The sequence below is a fragment of the Apodemus sylvaticus genome, chromosome 1, assembly GCF_947179515.1.
Source record: "Apodemus sylvaticus chromosome 1, mApoSyl1.1, whole genome shotgun sequence".
Taxonomy (NCBI): Eukaryota; Metazoa; Chordata; class Mammalia; order Rodentia; family Muridae; genus Apodemus; species Apodemus sylvaticus.
The window spans coordinates 144,940,089-144,960,696 of NC_067472.1; the positions used below are offsets into that span (position 1 = coordinate 144,940,089).

At 41.7% G+C, this 20,608-nt stretch overlaps 1 protein-coding gene across 1 annotated transcript in view; it reads right to left on the reverse strand.

Annotated features, from left to right (window-relative positions):
- Otud7a (OTU deubiquitinase 7A) overlaps nucleotides 1-20,608 on the reverse strand; it is a 133,443-nt gene that overhangs the window by 79,320 nt on the left and 33,515 nt on the right. The window lies entirely within an intron of this gene.

Below are 20,608 nucleotides of genomic sequence, written 5' to 3' on the forward strand. Positions count from 1 at the left end.
CAAGAGCACTTCAGCATGAACCTTTCTCCTCGCAGTGACAGAGTAACGCATATTTACAGGCAAACACTAAGAGCTCCCGAAGTCTTCAGCCATGCAGTAAGGCTGCGTTCGACACCAGCTTGTCTTACAGTTTCTCATTTTCACTGTATGCGAATAAGTCTTCAAACAATGGAGCTACATTATCCTCAGTTTGCGACCTCTTGCCTTTGTGTGCGTATGTGTGTGTGAGTGAGGACAGAGGTTAGAGGGCCATCTTAGGTATCATCTATAGTCTTCGAGATAGGATCTGTTTGTTGTTATTGCTGTTTAAGCCAGACTAACTACTCCCTGCCCAAGCTTCCAGGAATTCTTTTGGTGCCACATTCCACCTTGCTGTAGGCGTGCTGGGCTTACAGAAGTACACTGCTGTGCCTGCCTTTAAATGGGTTCTGGGATCTGACCTATGATCTTCATACTTGTGAGGCAAGTTCTTCACCCACAGTCATTTCTCAAGTCTTAAGTCTTTTTAAAATCTATAATGGAGTGAGAAAACTGTCTTATTGTCTGGCTTCTTGTTCTGTGTCTGTCTGTGTGTGTGTGTGTGTGTCTATGTGTGTATATGTTGTGTGCATACATATGTCCACATGTGTGTATATGTGTGGGTGCATGTGTGTCTGTGTGTATGATGTGTGTTTGTGAACATGAGAGAGTATATGTGTGTGTTTCTGTATGTGTCTGTGTGTAGGTGTATATGTGTGTGTGTTTCTACATGTGGCTCTGTGTGTCTGTGGCTATATGTGTGTATATATGTTGTGCGTGAGTATGCACATCTATGCATGTGTGTATGTGCTTGTGCATGCCCAGGTGTGTGCATGATGTGTGTGTGTGTGTGTGTGTGAGTGCATGTGTGAGTCAGAGGTTGACATTGGGCATTCTCAGGTGCTATGCACCTACATTTTAAGGAAGAGTCTCACACTGAGCTAGGCTCACTGGTTAGGGTAGGCTGGTTGACCAGTAAGCCCCAGGTAGTCATCTGTCTCTCCCTACCAAGTATAGAGATTATAAGCACATACCACCACATCTGTTCTTTAAATGTGGGACATGAGGGACAAACTCTCTGTGGCTGTGAGGGCAATACTTTACTGACTTCACTACCTTTCCAGCTGTGGTGGTTGGCTTCCCAGAGAGGAAACATTTAACCTCAAGTAGCCAAGTTGAGACAGACATTCTTAAGATGAGAAAGCAGGCCAGTGATGGTATTTGGGTTACAATTTTCACTAAAAGCAAGGAAATAAGGGAAATAAAAGCTGCTTAATTGACCAAACCACAAAAGGAAACTCACCACAAATGATGCAGAGTATTTGAATATGCTCCTTTATCCAAACAAAGAATGCGTTTTGAATGGGGCCAGGCCGGAGATGCCTCAGAAGTCTGGTCATGGAGAAACCATTTTTGCTTTGCCATCTTAGGTTAAAATAAAAGTCTTGGGCCTGGCTGTGGAGCTTAGTGATAGGGCACAGGCTTAACATCCCCAAGGCTCTGGTTCATTCTCTGTCATTTATGTATCTAGTGGCATGGAAGGCTTCTTTCAGACTCAGGGGTCCCCAGGCGGGGGCCTCAGCTGCCACCACGGCTTTGCTGTTCGCCCTTTCTATGCCTGCCCTTCAAGATGCTCTCTGGGTAGCAATGTGGATCTGTTGTACCTGGATCCCACAGCCAGCTGGCGGACAGTGGGGCTTTTACTAAGAAGGTCTTCCCTTCCCTTCCCCTCTTTCTTGTGGAGTATTTTTACAATGATCCCAGTCAGTAGCTGGTGTTCCCACACCATGGGGAAGGTTTCAAGGGCCCAGCCTAAGTGACCATCAAATAATTAGCAGCAGTCCCTCTATGTAAGTTGGACCAAGAAAATGTATCAGAAGCAGTTTTCTAAACTATATGTTTTTCAAGTTTCAGAGACCAGGAAAAGAGGCTCTGCTTCCTCATAAACAACCTGAAGAGTTCTCAGTCTCAAATGATCAGATCAACTAGTTACCATACATATGTCAGCTAGCTGGGCAGCTCAATACAGGAGACAGGGATGCTGCTGTGTCTCTGGGGCTAGCCTTGAACTATTAGGCTCAAGTGACCCTGTTGTCTCAGACTGCCAAGTCAGGTGGGACTTCAGGTGTATAGCACACCTGGCTTCTTCACCTCTTCTTTCTGAGGAATATAATCTAACTTATTCACCTTCAGTTTTTTTTTTCTGGCTTTCCAAATTCCACAAAAATTCTGGACCGTCATACAGAAGATACATGTGATGTTAATTTCCCATTACTGGTTTTCCTAAGTGTGTCCGTGCCACTTTGTTCAGGAATAGTTTTCTATGGTGAACAAGGCAGGGCACGGGCCTTGCTGCCGGCACACCTGGGCAGTTTCATGGTCACTGCAGAATTACAAGTGCTGCTTTCCCTTTAGGTAGGGATGGGTGCTTCATTAGCAACTATGTGCTTGGCTTCCTTTCAGAAATCTTCTTAATTAACTTCTAATATATGCAAAGTGGCCAGACAGTGTCTAGCACATGGATGTTCGCCACACTTCTATTTTTTTTGAAGTTTTGCAGTCTATTGGAGTATGGCTTCATTTGAAAAGTAAAGGTTAATTAGCCACCCCATAAAAGGGTTTAATAAACCATCCCTTCAGTGATTATCCAAAGCATGCTTGCACCTTTCTGTGTGTGAAGAGCTGTGAAGCTGTAGAAGCCAGCGGGCGGGTAATATGGCTTCTGAAGATGCTCGTTCTGCATGGGTGGCAGTGGCTGGCTCTGTCCTCGCTACCGAGCCTCTGGAGAATTTCTTGCTTCCGCTTCCCCAGCTGTCCAGTGGGAAAGCTAACCTCTTTTGCTAATTCATTGTGAGAAAAGAAATGACAGTGTAGTTCAAGGGTTTGATGTCAAAGCTCCCCCATTATATAGTCTATGATGGTCTAGAAGGAAGGAACTCAAAGGCACAAACACAAGGACACAAGGAGAAAGAAGACAAATAACCTGATCTGTACAGAGCATACCATCCATGTGGAAGGAGCAGCCATGCTATGCCCCCCACCTACGCCCCAACTTTAAGTTAATCAAAAGATTTCATATAGACATAGCCCTTCACAATGTTTTTATTTTTATTTCTTTCTTTCTTTTCTTTTCTTTCTTTCCTTAACTTCCAATTGCAAGAAGAAAATAAATTCTGGAGTCTCTGATCTACGTTGGAGGGTGCTATGGATCGACTGAAATGTTCTCCACAGGATTATTAGCAACCCGATAAAGGTGGGCCTTGAGGTTTTATAGTATGGCCACCTTCTGCTCACACCCTGCTTCCTGTCCCACCCGTGTCTAAGAAAGCAGCCTAGACTCCCGACGCCCCAGTCAAAAGCTGGTTCTGATGCCAGGCCTTCCCTACCACGAGGTCCACACTCTCAAAGCCATCTTCTCAAACAGACCCCTTTCCCCTCAGTCGCGTCTTGTTCAGAATTTGGTCTCAGAAACAAGAAAGGTAACTAATGTGCACTTGGATAAAGTGTGTGTGCAGAAGGGAGGAGTCACTAGGGATTATACAAGAGCAGGGGAGGGTGGGCCTGGGGAAAGGGAAAGCTAAGGGCCTGAGGAGGTAATGAAGCAGGAGGGATGGAGCAGGGCCAGATGCTGAAGGGACCTATGTGGAGGGGTTGGGGGAGGGGTAGCGGGGAAGAGCTCGTTCTGCAAGTGAGAGGGTGCTCTGTAAGTGGTTCATCTTTACCAAAACTCAGGTTTAAATCCAGTGGCTGCTGTGGCAGTGTTGAGAGCTAACCTTTAGAGCTAACCTTTCAATGTGTACCTCTTTCATGGGAAGGATGTCTCACTCTGAAGGACTGGGTAAGTCACCAGCAGGACAGGCTGTGACAAAGTGCGGTTGTCCCCGGTGTTCTCCCACCTTGGGACACTAGTGTCAGCCATGACACTTCTCATACCCTCACCAGGGGACGGGGAGACCACAGTGACACACTCTTGGACTTCCTGACTCCAGAATGACAGGCCAAAGAAAATCTCTATTGCTTACAAATTATCCAGCCATGGGTATCCTGTTATATCAACAGAAAATGCATTTTGCAGAGTTCCATAGCTTTGGGGGAACAATGCCAGTGGTTCTGACATTGTCCTTGGTAACATGTAAAGGACAGACAAAGGAGATCGGTGGCAGGTGGCGGGTAGGAACGCCTTCCATCTGGAGGCAGATCTAGGTTGACTGTCTCTGTTTCTTTGTCTTGTCCGAATCCTGTCTCTCAGCCAGGCTCTGTATCATTGTAACACTCTTGACCCTAACTGTCCTTCTTGTATACTACTGTGATTCTTATGACAGGTTTTTCTTCTTTTGAACTTTTAATATTAAAACAAACAAGTAAGTTATACCTATAAAAGTTATAACAGTCTGAGAAGGCTCAGGTCCCTTCTGCCCAGCTTTGTCACCACAGCTTCCTCTGACTTCAGACTCCCTTCGCTTCCTGAAAGGAAGTGCTTTCTCCATTCTCCCAGCACACACCTGCCTGTGAGAACCTTTACAGCACCACCAAATAACCTTGAAGAACCCCTCTACATGTGGAGCCACAGTGCCCTCCCTCACTTATGGAGAAGCTGCGAGCAGTGCTCAGGTGTCTCTGATACACATTGTTTAACTGATGGCTGCAGCTGGACACCAGGCAGTGAGAGGATGCTACAGGACTCAGGAAATGACCTCCAGCCCAAACCCAGTGAGCTATCATCTCATTATGTTACAATAGTTATTAAAAGAAAGTAAAACAAGCAAAAAAAAGTGTGGTATGTATGGGAATGAAAGCCCTTTTATATTGTTAGCTGGAATGCAAATTAGGATAACCACTATGGAAAATAGCATGGAGGGTTCTTGGCAAATTAAAAACATGGCCGGCCACCATATGATTTAGTAATCCCACCACAGGGCATGTATTCAAAGGCAGTAAATCAATATATCAAAGAGCCCACATTCACTGTGGCACTATTCACACGCAAGAACTAGAAACAATGTAATTAATTACCCACTGTTAATTGATGAGCAGATAGGGAAAATGTGATACTCGTCGGAATACTATCTGGCAATAAGACATGAAATCCTGTGTTTTGTGACAGCAAGGAATGTGAAGGATATTATAATAAAGAGAAAAGCCAGGAAGAGAAGGACAAATATTTCTTTAGCTTACTCAGAGACTGCAGTTAGAAAGCTGAATTGGATACTCCTATAACCTGCTTAAGGACCACATGTCCCACTTGCCTTTCTGTGTCCCATTCTGCATACATCCCTCAGTTAGGGAGGCTCAACTTGTCCACTCACCCCATCCACACCTGCCAGATCTCACTAACCCACAACCCTAGCTGGGGAGTTCAGACTTCCCTTATCACATGCCCCTACAACCCCACCTACTCCACATATCCCCACTGCACACATGTGCCCCTTTCTTTGGGAGACACAAATTTCCCAATGCTAACTATACCTACCTCTTCAACCTGAGAACCATCCATCACCAGGGAGGGACACTGGACCCAAACCAACAACTCTCTCCATCTCTGTAAGCTGCCTAATGACCACACATACTTTCTGCACCCCTCTGTACACTCATCCCTTTGGCAGGAAAGCCTAACTTGTATCACTAGCTGAGGAGTGTCCTTGCTCTCATCTCTAGCCCAGGACATACTCCAACAACTCCAAACACTTCTGTGAATCATCTAAGGACCTGAGTCCCACACTTGTCTTGCAGGTAAAAGAAATCCCACATTCATATAGGTAACTGCCAGTGCCCAGATTGCTGAAGATTGACTCTGAGAATACTCTAACTCTATAGAAAATCTGCTTCTGAGATTACAAATCTCATTTAGCTCAAATTTAGCTGGGTCTACTTTTGAAATTCCATTTGAACATTAACACAGTATTGTCCAAAGACTGAACCCTAAACCTCATGTAGCAACTTGACAAGTTGGGATAATAATCAATAGAATATCAAACAGCCACTCAACAAAAAAGAGAAAATGTCTCTACTAAGAAACAATACTAACTATCTAACTTTAGATGTCTAAGTCCCATTGCAAAAGTACAAATATGAATAACAAAAAGAATTCTCCAACACAAATTTACGTCACATAGTAATGTAACTTGAGGAAACTGGCTTAGATAACATACAAGAGGATGGTTTCAAAGTAGCAATAATAACCATGATCAAAGAACTCACAGAGGACATGAAGAAATGCCAGAAAGAAATACTGCATTCTGATTTTTTAAATATTTATTTTACTTTATATATATGATGCTCTATCTGCATGTACACCCACATGCCAGAAGAGGACATCAGATCTCATTATAGATGGTTGTGAGCCATCATGTGGTTGCTGGAAATTAAACTCAGGACCTCTGGAAGAACAGCCAGTGCTCTTAACTGCTGAGTCATCTCTCCAACCCCATTGCATTCTAAATTTTACAGACTGCAAAAAGCACAGACAGATTAATGAAATAATGAAAACAATTCAAGATGTAAAAACAGAATTTAATAAAAGAAATAGAATCTCTGAAAAAAGCCAGAATCAAAACTTGAAATAATTAAAAAAAATGGGAATTCAAAAAAAAAAATCCAGAGAAGAGCTGTAACAATAAATTGGATGAAATGGCACAGAGCATATCACATTTTGAAGACAAGGTAGAGGAATTAGATTACTCTGTCAAGAAAATGTCAAATCCTAAACAAATGTCAAATCCAAAAACAAAACATGAAAGAAATTCTGAGACACTATGAAAAGACCAAATCTTTTAATAGTAAGTATAGAGGGAGAAAAGACCCAAGTCAGAGCCACAGAAAATATTTTCAACAAGACCAATGAAGAATACCTTGTGGCACCATGAATGGTAGTTAGCTGCTAGCTAAGCAACAGCTTGGTTTCTTCATGTTCCACTGAATATAAATATAAATAATATAAATAAGTTGTGTCTCCAGCAGTGGGGGTCTCACCATCAGGCTATGGAGAATAATCAGAACCATATTATATTGGCAATAGCGTATGATGCTTGGGACAGGCTCTGTCTATGGGATTCCTTTCACCGATGACTCAATAAGCTGTAAACCATCATTTGCACTGGAGATTTTACTTGGTGGCATAAGATATCTATTTGGGACATTGCTTCCCCCATTATATGATGACTTTATTTGCATGCAATTGGAAGAGAAAAGTAATTAGCAATGCTATCCAGCTACAAATGCTGAAAACACAATACTATAATTCTGCTAAAGGAACATAGCAGTAAAATGACTCCTAATGACGTACTGCTATAACTATAGATCAGTGAATCACTCAATCCTCATCAGAGATACTTCTTCTCCCAGTAGATGGGAATTAACACAGAGGCCCACAACTAGACAATGTGCGGTGAGAGACTTTGGAACACCCAGTCCTAAATCATATGCTTGTATAAAACTCTTTCTCAAGCTCAGGGATCTATGGGGAAAAGGAGGCAGAAAGACTGTAAGAGCTAGAGGTGGTGGATGGTTCCAAGAAAAGAGCATCTTCTAAATCATGGGAATGGCATGCATATGGATTCAGAGACTATGACAGCATACGAGACCCGCACAGGTCCAAGCTAGACAAAATACCACAACTGAGAGGGAGAAGGGCTTACTTACAAAAGCCCACGGCTGACCACAAAGTTATTTCATTATTAGTGATACCTCCTGGGAAAGGGAAAGTTGCTTTCTTATCAATCATATTACTGGGCAGGCCTCATGCTCAGGACTAATTGGCTAACACGAACTGGGCACCATTTAAATTTTTTTTTATAATATTTGTGAGTGTGTGGTTGATTTTTTTTTGCCTTTTTTGATTTTTAAAAAATGTTTTTCAGGGGTGGGGCATGAAGAAGTTGGTGAGTGGGAGGTGGAGGGAGGATCTGGGAGGAATGGGGGAAGTGCAAAGATAATGATCACAATATACTGTCTAAAATTTTTGATTAAAATAGTAAATTATAAAAACCGAAGAAAACTTCCCTACTACCATGCTATGCGGCATAGACTGGGGAAGACACCCAGAGGCCCGCCAGCTGTGTGGTCGGTCCACTTGTGTCAGGAGCCACTATCATGTGCGAGCATGTGAGAGACAGAGAAGTTGAAGAGTTTGAGCATTATGAGCAGATGTAGGACCAAAAGTAGCCCAGATGTGAGTAGCCTGCCGTGCCACTTGAGCCTATGGTGAAGTCTTAGCCTGTGCTGCTACTGAAGCACATGTTTATATCCTTGGCCATGCAGCAGCAGAGCGCTGTGTCTCATAATACCACTAAAGGCCATGCAGATGGCCCTGGTCTGGGCTGCCTCCTGGGACCAGTTGGATGTCAAAGGGCTGTGCAGAGCCGGCTCTGACCCTCATTGGCTGAGGCATTTTGGAGAGCTGGCCCTGCCCTTCACTGGCTGCTGCACTCTGAAGGGTGGGCCCTGGTGGTGGGAGTGTGGGTGAGTCAGTCCCAAGAGCACAAACCCCTCCACTCATTTGCTGTGAGATGGTGACAGTGAGAGTGGGTGAGCTGGCCTTGCTCCTTACTGGTTACAACACTCAGGAGACTGGGCCCTGCGCCTCATCTGGGCAGCACAGTTGAGCTAGACCTCGTGGCAGGGCTATAAGAAAGCTAGTGGGCTGACCAACTCAGCTACCACCAACACCAGTTCTAGAACTTTGAGTTGGCCCAGCCCAATATCTGAACTACTTGAGCTTGTGAAAGGGCAGCCCTGTAAATCCAAAGTTGCAAGATCTCCATGACACAAGGCAACAACAGGATATCTGAGAGGAATACTCATCCAGTATTGATGGTGTAGCAGGAGCCAGAGGCCTCAAAGCAGACCAATGACTCACTGCAATGAACATGTGCAAGTAAAGGTGTGTGAACAAAAGGGTATGCTGTGGGACACACTGTGACACACTCCAGCTTCCACAACAAGACTTCAAAAAACGTTTTGTTTGTTTGTTTGTTTATTTATTTATTTATTTATTTATTTATTGTTGAGGATGTTGTAAGGGTGGAGGCAGACATGAAAGGACAGGGATTGGGGTACATGATGTGAAACTCACAAAGAATCAATAAAAGTTTCAAAAACAAAAATAGAACCAAAAACCCTTGCCATAATCTAAGAAAAGAAATGATTATGAAGATCCAAGAGATATACAGACCACCAGACAGAGAGGACCAGAAAAGAAGCTACCCATGCCATATAATAATCAAAACACTAAATCCACAGAACAAAGAGTATTAAAAGCAGCAAGAAAGAAAGAGCAACTCATACTCAATGGCAGGTCAATCAGCGTCACAGTGGACTTCAACAGAGAGCAGGAAAGCCAGAGGGGACTGGACCGGTGTTTAACAAGTTAGAAAAGACTACAGACACCAGCTCAGCAAAACTGTCAGTCATAATTGAAGAAGAAAGGAAAATTTTCCATGATGAAACAGATTCAAGAAATTTGTGACTGCTAAGCTGGCTTTGGAGAGAATATTGGAAGGAACACTTAGGTCTGAAGAGATTGTTAAACATACACATGCACAAAAAGGGACAAGGAATAAATCAATTCCAGAACACTGAATCAAGAGAGGTCTAATGGAACTCCATAAAAGCAACAAAATTAACAGGAATTAATATACATTGTCGAATAATAACTCCTAATATTAATAGTCTCAATAGCCCTAATGAAGAGGCAGAGACTATTAGACTGCATTGGAGAGTGGGATCCGTCTTTTTGCTGCCTTCAACAAACACACCTCATGATCAACTCACATACCACTTTAGGGAAAAAAAGGATAAATAAGGGTATTCCAAGCAAATGGAATAGGAAAACAAGCACCTGCAGTCATTTGTCAATTCTTGATCTTAGAGCATACACTAAGGAACTTTCCCCCTGTACCGATGTCCTCAAGGGTCTTCCCCAGTTTCTTTTCTATTAGCTTCAGAGTGTCTGGCTTTATGTGGAGGTCCTTGATCCACTTGGAGTGGAGTTTAGTTTATCTTCTTATCCATGGATATAAGAATGGATCAATTCCTCAGAAAACTGGGAATGATACTTCCGGTGGACCCTGCTATACCACTCCTGGGCTATTCCCAGAGGATTCCCCAGCATGTAATAAGGACACGTGCTCTACTATGTTCATAGCAGCCCTATTTATAATTACCAGATGCTGGAAAGAACCCAGGTATCCCTCAACAGAAGAGTGGATGCAAAAAATGTGGTATATATACACAATGGAGTACCATTCAGCCATTAGAAACAATGAATTCATGAAATTCTTAGGCAAATGGATGGAGCTGGAGAACATCATACTAAGTGAGGTAATCCAGTCTCAAAAGATCAATCATGGTATGCACTCATTGATAAGTGGATATTAGCCTGGAAAACCGGAATACCCAAAACATAATCCACACATCAAATGAGGAGTGGCCCCTGGTTCTGGAAAGACTCAGTGTAGCAGTTTAAGGCAAAACCAGAACAGGGAAGTGGGAAGGGGTAGGTGGGAGAACAGGGGAAGGGAAGGGGGCTTACGTGACTTTCGGGGAGTGGGGGGCCAGAAAAGGGGAAATCATTTGAAATGTAAATAAAAATATATCGAATAAAAAATGCAAAAAAAAGAAATGAAGAAAAATACAAAAAAAACCCAAAACAGCTAAAAACAATAAAAGTGTTAGTATTTTGAAGTGATTGGTAAGATTTACAATTAACCAAACCAATCAAAGAAAAAGAGAAGAAATCAGAATTAATAGGTGAACATTGAGATATTATGACAGACACTGATGAAATTCAGAATCATAAGGACAAACTTTAAAAAAATCATATTCCAGCAAACTGCAAACTCTAAAAGAAATGGACAGATTTCTAGACATTTATAACCTACCAAAGTTAAGTCAAGATAAAGTAATTTAAGTAGACCAGAACATCCAGTGAAATAGAAGTAGCAATTAAAAATCTCCCAGTTGAAAAAGGCCCAGGCCAGATGGACTCAGTGCAGAATTCTGCCAGCTTGAAAGAAGAACTAACATCAAATGCTCTTCAAGTAATTCTGAAAAGTACATAAGGAAGGGTCATCCTCAAATTCCAAATTCTTTTTATGATTCAGTATTACTCTGAAACCCAAACCAGAGAAGACTCAATTGAAAAACAAAACAAAACAGAAAATTATAGCTCAATACCTTTGATGACTTTTATTTATTTATTTGATATATTATTTACATTTCAAATGCTGTTCTCTTTCCTGGGTCCCCCCCCCTCCAAATGTCCTAATCCATGCTTCCTCCCCCTGCTCACCAATCCACCCACTGCTGCTTCCCTGTCCTGGCATTCCCCTATACTGAGGCATCTAGCTTTCTCAGGACCAAGGGCCTCTCCTCCCTTTGATGTCCAAAGAGGCCATCCTCTGCTGCAAATGCATATACTGAGTTGGAATTTTGATGGGGATTGCATTGAATTTGTAGATTGCTTTCGTAAGATGACCATTTTTACTATATTAATCCTGCCAAGCCATGAGCATGGGAGATCTTTCCATCTTCTGAGGTCTTCTTCAATTTCTTTCTTCAGAGACCTGAAGTTCTTGTCACACAGATCTTTCACTTGTTTGGTTAGAGTCACACCAAAATACTTTATATTGTTTGTGACTATTGTGAAGGGTGTCACTTCCCTAATTTTTTTCTCAGCCTGTTCATCCTTTGAGGCTACTGATTTGTTTGAGTTAATTTTATATCCAGCCACTTTGCTGAAGTTGTATATCAGCTGCAGGAGTTCTCAGTGGAGTTTTTAGGGTTGCTTAAGTATACTATTATATAATCTGAAAATAGTTATATTTTGACTTCTTCATTTCCAATTTGTATCCCTTTGACCTCCTTTTGTTGTTTAATTGCTCTAGCTAGAACTTTAAGTACTATAGTGAATAGATATGGAGAGAGTGGGCAGCCTTGTCTAGTCCCTGATTTTAGTGGGATTGTTCCAAGTTTCTCTCCATTTAGTTTGATGCTTGCTACCGGTTTGCTGTATATTGCTCTTACTATGTTTAGGCATGGGCCTTGAATTCCTGATCTTTCCAAGACTTTTAACATGAAAGGATGCTGAATTTTGTCAAATGCTTTTTCAGCATCTAATGAAATATCAATGTGTTTTTTCTCTGAGTTTGTTTATGTAGTGGATTGCATTGATGGATTTTTGTATATTGAACCATCCCTGCATCCCTGGGATGAAACTTACTTGATTGTGGTGAATGATGGTTTTGATGTGTTCTTGGATTCAGTTGGCAAGAATTTTATTGAGTATTTTTGCATTAATATTCATAAGGGAAATTGGTCTGAAGTGCTTTGTTGGATCTTTGTGTGGTTTTGGTATCAGCGTAATTGTGGCTTCATAGAACAAGTTGGGTAGTGTTCCTTCTGTTTCTATTTTGTGGAATAGTTTGAAAAGTATTGGTGTTAGGTCTTCTTTGAAGGTCTGATAGAATTCTGCACTAAAACTAATCCTGTGGTTTTTTTTTTTTTTCTTTTTGGTTGGGAGTCTTTCAATGACTGCTTCTATTTCTTTAGGGGCTATGGGACTGTTTAGATGGTCTATCTGATCCTGATTTAACTTTGGTATTTGGTATCTGTCTAGAACATTGTCCATTTCACCTAGATTTTCCAATTTTGTTGAATACAGGCTTTTGTAGTAGGATCTGATGATTTTTTTTTGAATTTCCTCAGTTTCTGTTGTTATATCTTCCTTTTCATTTCTAATTTTGTTAATTTGGATACTGTCTCTGTGCCCTCTGGTTAGTCTGGCTAAGGGTTTATCTATCTTGCTGATTTTCTCAAAGAACCAACTACTGGTTTTGTTGATTCTTTGTATAGTTCTTTTTGTTTTTACTTGGTTGATATCAGCCCAGGTTTTGATGATTTCCTGCTGTCTACTCCTCTTGGGTATATTAGCTCTTTCTGTTCTAGAGATTTCAGGTGTGTAGTTAAGCTGTTAGTGTATGCTCTCTCCAGTTTCTTTTTGGAGGCACTCAGAGCTATGAGTTTCCCTCTTAACATTGCTTTCATTGTGTCCCATAAGTTTGGGTATGTTGTGCCTTCATTTTCATTAAATTCTAAAAAGTCTTGGATTTCTTTGCTTATTTCTTCCTTGATCAAGGTATCATTGAGTAGAGCATTGTTCAGCTTCCAAGTGCATGTGTGTTTTCTGTTGTATTTTTAAAAAGATTTATTTATTATTATATGTAAGTACACTGTAGCTGTCTTCAGACACTCCAGAAGAGGGCATCAGATTTCATTATGGATGGTTGTAAGGCACCATGTGGTTGCTGGGATTTGAACTTAGGACTTTTGGAAGAGCAGTAGGTGCTATTAACTGCTGAGCCATCTCTCCAGTCCATTTCTGTTGTTTTTGTTGCTATTGAAGACCAGTCTTAATCCGTATTGATCTGATAGGAGGAATGGGATTATTTCAGTCTTCTCATATCTGTTGAGGTCTGTTTTGTGACCAGTTATATAGTCTATTTTGGAGAAGGTACCATGAGGTATTGAGAAGAAGGTATATTCTTTTGATTTATGATGAAATGTTCTATAGATATCTGTTAAATCATTTGGTCAATAACTTCTGTTAGTTTCACTGTGTCTCTGTTTAGTTTGTATTTACCTGATTTGTCCATTAATGAGAGTGGGGTGTTGAAATCACCCACAATTTTTGTGTGAGGTACAGTGTGTGCTTTGAGCTTTAGTAAATTTTCTTTTATGAATGTGGGTGCCCTTGCATTTGGAGAATAGATGTTCAGAATTGAGATTTCTTCTTGTTAGATTTTTCTTTTGATGAGTATGAAGTGTCCTTCCATGTATTTTTTTGATGACTTTTGGTTGAAAGTTGATTTTATCCGATATTAAAATGGCTACTCCAGCTTGTTTCCTGGGACCATTTGCTTGGAAAACTGTTTTCCAACCTTTTACTCTGAGATAGTGTTTGTATTTGACACTGAGGTGTGTTTTTTGTATGCAGCAAAATGCTGGGTCCTGTTTACATATCCAGTCTGTTAATCTATGTCTTTTTATTGGGAGGAATTGAGTCCATTGATGTTAAGAGATATTAAGGAATAGTGATTGTTGCTTCTTGTTATTTTTGATGTTATTTCTGTTTGTGTGGTTATCTTCTTTTGGGTTTGTTGAAAGAAGATTACTTTATTACTTTGTCTAGGGTGTAGTTTCCCTCCTTGTGCTGGTGTTTTCCATCCATTATCCTTTGTAGGGCTGGATTTGTGAAAGATATTGTGTGAATTTGGTTTTGTCATGGAATATCTTGGTTTCTCCATCTGCAGTTATTTAGAGTTTTGCTGGGTACAGTAGTCTGGGCTGGCATTTGTGTTCTCTTAGGATCTGTATGAGATCTGCCCAGGATCTTCTAGCTTTCATGGTCTCTGGTAAGGAGTCTGTTGTAATTCTGATAGGTTTGCCTTTATAAGTTACTTGACCTTTTTCTCTTACTGCTTTTAATATTCTTTCTTTGTTTAGTACATTTGGTGTTTTGATTATTATGTGACAGGAGGACTTTCTGTTCTGGTCCAGTCTGTTCTGTAGGCTTCTTTTATGTTCATGGGCATCTCTTTCATTAAGTTAGGGAAGTTTTCTTCTATAATTTTGTTGAAGATATTTACTGAGACTTTGAGTTGTAAATCATTGCTCTCTTCTATACCTATAATCCTTTGGTCTTCTCATTGTGTCCTGTATTTCCTGGATACTTTGGATTCAAGATTTTTGCATTTTACATTTTCTTTGACTGTTGAGACAATGTTTTGTATGGTATCTTCAGCACCTGAGATTCTTTCTTCTATATCTTGTATTCTGTTGTTGATGGTTGTATCTATAACTCCTGAATTCTTTCCAAGGTTTTCTATCTCCAGAGTTGTGATTTATTTATTCTTTTACTTCCATTATTAGATCCTGGATGGTTTTGTTCAGTTCCTTCACTTGTTTGTTTGTGTTTTCCTGTAATTGTTTAAGGAACATTTGTTTTTCATCTTTAAGTGCTTCTACCTGTTGATCCATGTTCTCCTGTATTTCTTTAAGGGATTTTTGTGTTTCCTCTTTAAGGGATTCTACCTGTTGACCCATGTTATCCTATATTTCTTTAAGGGAGTTATTTATGTCCTTCTTGAAGTCCTCTATCAGTATACGGAGATACAATTTTAAATCAAACTCTTGATTTTCTGTTGTATTGGTGTATTTGGGACTTGCTGTGGTGGGAGAACTGGGTTCTGATGTTGCCTAGTAGCCTTGGTTTCTGTTGGTAGGGTTCTTGTGCTTGCCCTTTGCCATCTGGTTATCTCTGGTGTTAGTTGGTTTTGCTGTCTCTGGCTGGAGCTTGTCCCTCCTGTGGGTCTGTGAGCCTGGGTTTGTACTCCTGGGAGAACAAGTCTCTTCTGGCAGGGTCTGTGTACAGAAGGCTGTGGCACTGCCTGGCTCCCTGGTGCAAATGGCAACTAGAAGGCTCCTTTCCCAGCTGCTCTACTGATCTTATGCCCTGTGCATTCCTAGCTATTCCACTCCAGAGAGATATTAGAGAGAATGTGGAGATCTCACCTCCATGCTCAGAAATGGAGTCACTGCTGGGAGATCATTGTCTCCTGGAGTGCTGTGCACAGAAGGCTGTGGAGCTGCCTGGCTCTCTAGTGCGGTTTTGGGTGGGAGGGTGGGGGTTGAGACAGGGTTTCCCTGTGTAGCCTTGGCTGTCCTGGAACTCATTCTATAGACCAGGCTGGACTCAAACTCAGATATCCACCTGTCTCTGCCTCCCAAGTGCTGGGATTAAAGGCGTGCACCACCACTGCCCAGCACAACATTTCTCAATAAATAGGTGTCTAAAGGCTGCTTGTTATGTCTTGTCCAGCTTGCTTTTGTTTATGCACAAGGACCACCTGCCTAGGGACATCACGACCCACAGTGGTTTGGGCCCCAAACACACCAATCATTAACTGAAGAAAATTCCCACATCTTTGCCCAACGGACAATCTGAGGATGACATGTCCTTCATAGAGGCTCCCTCTTCTCAGGGGACCCTGGCTCATGTGAAGCTGACAAATGGATGAGAGAACTACTAAACACATTTCTAAATATCATTAGAAACAATTTAGTCCAGGCAATGGTTAGAGAAAAAGACAAACTGGAGAAAGCAAATTAAGAGAGCCAGAGGAAACTAAAGACAGCAGCAAAGGCTGTGAAATCATCTGAGACCCAGAGCAGAGGAGGGAAGTCTGAAAGGCTGGAAGGCTGGAGCACTAGGAGAAGGCATGTGGTGCACAGAAATCGAGGAGGTGAGAGGAAAGGAGAAACCGCTATGGTGCCAAATGATACAGAGAATGCATCTGAAAGAACCAAGCCTGCATTCTGGAGAATTTTTTCTGTAAATTTGGCATGTTCTCTGCTGGATTACAAGCATATTCAAAACCCTAAGGTCCATTTTCTGCTTAAGGGTGAATGTCTGACCACTTTCCCTAAGATTAGGGGAACAATACACATTTCCATTCACCCTTTTATGGATATTATAGCCAGCTGATTGGGAAAGAAGAAATAAAACTTGCTAATCAGAGGCAATATGATCATCCCTGTTCAAATGCACATCCCTGCAAACACACACACACACACACACACACACACACACACACACACACACACCTCTACCTGTATACATTCTCAAAGAAATATTTGCTCTTTTTCTTTTGTTTTCCAATCTAACCTCTCCCCCACTCCCAGTCTCATTCCCACTTCTGCAGCAGAACACCAGCTGCAGCCTACCCTGTGGATCCCACAGATCTCCCTTTCTAATCTCCCTCCCCCACTCATCACTTTGCCCAGCCCCCCACTCCACCAGGTACCCACTGCTAATCCTTGGGCTGCTCCTCTCAGGGAGACAAGTGGGCTGAAGGCTCACACACATCCCTTCCACTGCTCCTGAGATCCAGTCCTCACAGTTTCAGTCCCACCTCTGTGGCAGGAAACCTGATGTGGTCTCCCCTTCCTTTCTGACTCCATCACCAAGGGATCACAAAGACTTTTTCCTCCCCCAACTCATCCCAGTATCCCAGTCTCTAACACTACCAGGCCAGGAAAACACGTAACACACAGAAATCCAGAGCAGAAACAGAAACCCAGGGACAAAACACCCACCCAACAAAACCAAATCCAGAAATCAGCACCTAGAACTGTAATCATCCTAAAGTCAAGTGCTTAGAAGCTAGCATGAAAACACAATCAACAACAGCCAGGGGGTTGTATTCCCAGCAGAGCCCAGCTATCCCACCACAGCAGGGCCGGAGTGTTACAACACAGCTGAAGCACAAGAAGACCTTAAAACTAAATCTATGAAGTTGATAGAGGTTCTTAAAGAGAGAATGAAAAAACTCCCTTAGAGAAATCCAGGAAAGCAGAGAGTTGAAGGAAATGAAGAAAACTGTTCAAGACCTGCAAATGAAAATAGAAGCAATAAGGAAAACACAAACTGAGGGAATTCTGGAAATGAAAAATTTAGGAATTTAAATGGAGGCAAGCTTCACCCACAGAATGCAAGAGAAAGAAGAGAGAATCTCAGGTGTTGATATGATAGAATAAATGGATACAGTGGTCAGGGAAAATGTTAAATCTAACAAGGTCCTAACACAAACCATCCAGGAAATCTAAGACATTATTAAAAAGACCAAGCCTAAGATTAGTAGTTATAGAGGACAGAGAAGAATGTGCTCAAAGGCACAGAAGATAGTTTCAATAAAATCATAGAAGAAAATTTTATTTACCTAAAGAGGGAGACACCTATACAGGTACAAGAAACATGTAGTACACCAAATAGATCAGACCAGAAAAGAAAGTTCCCTCAGCTCATAATAATCAAAACACTAAATATACTGAACAAAGAAAGATTATTAAAAACCTGTAAGGGAAAAAGACAAGATGACATATAAAATTAGACCTATTAGAATTACACCTGACTTCTCTTCTAAAATCTAGAAGAGAATGAATATATATGCTTAGTGCAGACACTAAGAGACCACAGATGCCAGCCCAGGCTACTATACCCAGCAAAGCTTTCAATCACCATAGATGAAGAAAATAAGATATTCCATGATAAGGCCAAGTTTAAATAATAACTATGTACAAACCCATCCCTAAAGAAGGCGCTACAAGGAGAACTCCAACCCAAAGAGGAGGTGGAAAGAATGTAAGAGCCAGAGCTGATACAGGAGCGCTCCAGGAGAGCACGACTCTCCGAGTCAGATAAGCGGTGCATCTGAACTCACAGAGACTGAAGCAGCAGGCACGGGGTGTCCATGGTCTATACAGGTCCTTTGCAGATAGATTATAGCTTTCAGCTTAATATTTTATAGAATCCCTGACTATGAGAATGACTGGCCTGCTCTTGGGACTCTTTCATTTTGGTTGCCATGTCTAAGCTTCAATGTGATGGTTTTTGCTTTATCTTGTTATATTTTATTTTGTCATGTCAGAAAGGGAGTGGATCTTAGAAGCCTGCTCTTTTCTAATGACAGACAGAAAGGGAGTGGATCTGGAGGGGAGGAGAGGTGGAGAGGAACATTGTCCATGTGAGGATATTGTGCACAGACAATAGTCTTCATCCTATCTTACCTCAAGATTATGGCTTGTAGACTGCTGCCCCACAGACAATGCTGCTTCTGAGATTAGCTAAACCTGTCTCATTGACCTGGTTATACACAATAACCCTACCTCTTGTTTACCTATATACAGTAACTCTGCCTCTCTGTTTAACTATACATAAAAAATGTATTGAGCATCCAGGGTGCTGAGGTTCCTCTAGCAGAGAGTTCAGACTACTCCATGACAGCTTTCTCTCTGTCTTCTTTATTCTCTTGATGGCAGGCAGGTCAGTTAAGGAATAACATTGGACTAGGCATGGCGTGAAATGCTAGTTCAGAAAGATCAAATAGCAGGAGTCCCAAGATCTCAACAGCTCTCTGTAAATAGAAAAGCCAGCCGTGTGGACAGTGGATAGTGGCGTGGCTACCTTAAGAACTGGCAGGGGCCTAGTTCTTGGAGGTGGGGCGGCAGTCTGTGTCTGACAGTAGGAATATCCACAGAATCCACCCACATGCTAAAATGCATAGATTACCACAGAAAATCCAGTTTTTATGTATCTTAGTTTTAAAAAATGAAGAAATACAGAAAAGTAATAATAGTGCTTAGACTCTGTGTAAGACGAAACAAGGGACATGAGATGAAGACACTGGCTATGGCGGCATGAGCCACCTGCACAGATTCTGGGGCACCTTCTCCCGGCCACCATAGCCCTGTAGAAGTGAGTTGGGGTCAATTTACATAAACCCCCTCCCCCCAAAACCTCTAAGGATAAAGGAATAAAATAAGTGATTATTATATGTGATTGGTAGTGGATTCTGACACGGACCAGCCCTATAGCATCCTCCTGCCCAACCTGCTCATTTCTAGGCTGTTCCACAGCAGTAACCTTATCGTCAGGGACCCACAGGAGACTGATTTCACATGACATGGAGACAGAGCAGCCAGGACCACATTTTTACTCACATACATTGCTTAAATCATGAGCTAGGCTAAAATCATGAGAGGCTGAGGGAACTTCCAGACCCTGTATGGCAGTTGAATAGGTATGGCCCCCCACAGACTCATGTGTTTGAATACTTGACCCATAGCAAGTGGCACTGTTAGGAGGTATGGCCTTGTAATAGGTGTGGTCATATCGGAGGAAGTATGTCACTGTGGGGGTGGGTTTTGAGGTCTCCTATGCTCAAGCTATGATGGTCTCCTGTTATCTGCATATCAAGATGTAGAAGTTTCAGCTCCCTCTCTAGCACCATACCTGCCATGCTTCCTGCCATGATGATAAAGGACTAAACCTCTCAAACTATAAGCCAGCCTCAATTAAACACTTTCTTCTTAAGTTTCTTTGGTCACAGTGACTCTTCCCTAGCAATAAAACTCGAAGACATCATGCATTAGGATTCCCTTGGTACTCCAACAAGAACTTCCAACTTTCAGTGGTTACCATTGTTTATGAAGAGGCCTAGTAATTTATTTTTCTCTAAATGACCTTGAGAATCACTGTGGCTTATAATGCTTGATGGTTCCCAAGTCCACAAACTGCAACACATGCATCCAAGATAGATCAGTCTTGAAAAAACAATGCCTCTCCTTCCCATGCTCAAATGTCCTGAGTGGCCACGACCAGCTTTTAATTTTCCTTGCTCCAACAGCATCATAACTCAGATGAAGAACCAAGGTTAACTCTGATCTGATAAGTGTGGCTGAACAGGGCTGCAGAATAGCCCATGTACACCAAGCACAAGTCTTCCATGTCACAAGAGCTCTGCTTCAAAAGCCTCAAGGTGCATTGATTTCCTGGCTAGTAGATTGTTCTTTCACTGATAATTCTAGCCTAAGATATTTGTGTCCCAGCTAAGACAAAGATATGAAGAGATAGTTTCCATGGGAATCATATCCTTGAATGTTCTAGAATTCCTACTTCATTGAGTATATTGTCTTTAAAAAATGATTATTGTTAGTTAGAATCATTCTCTTGAAGCATTTGCTGACACAGTCTTTT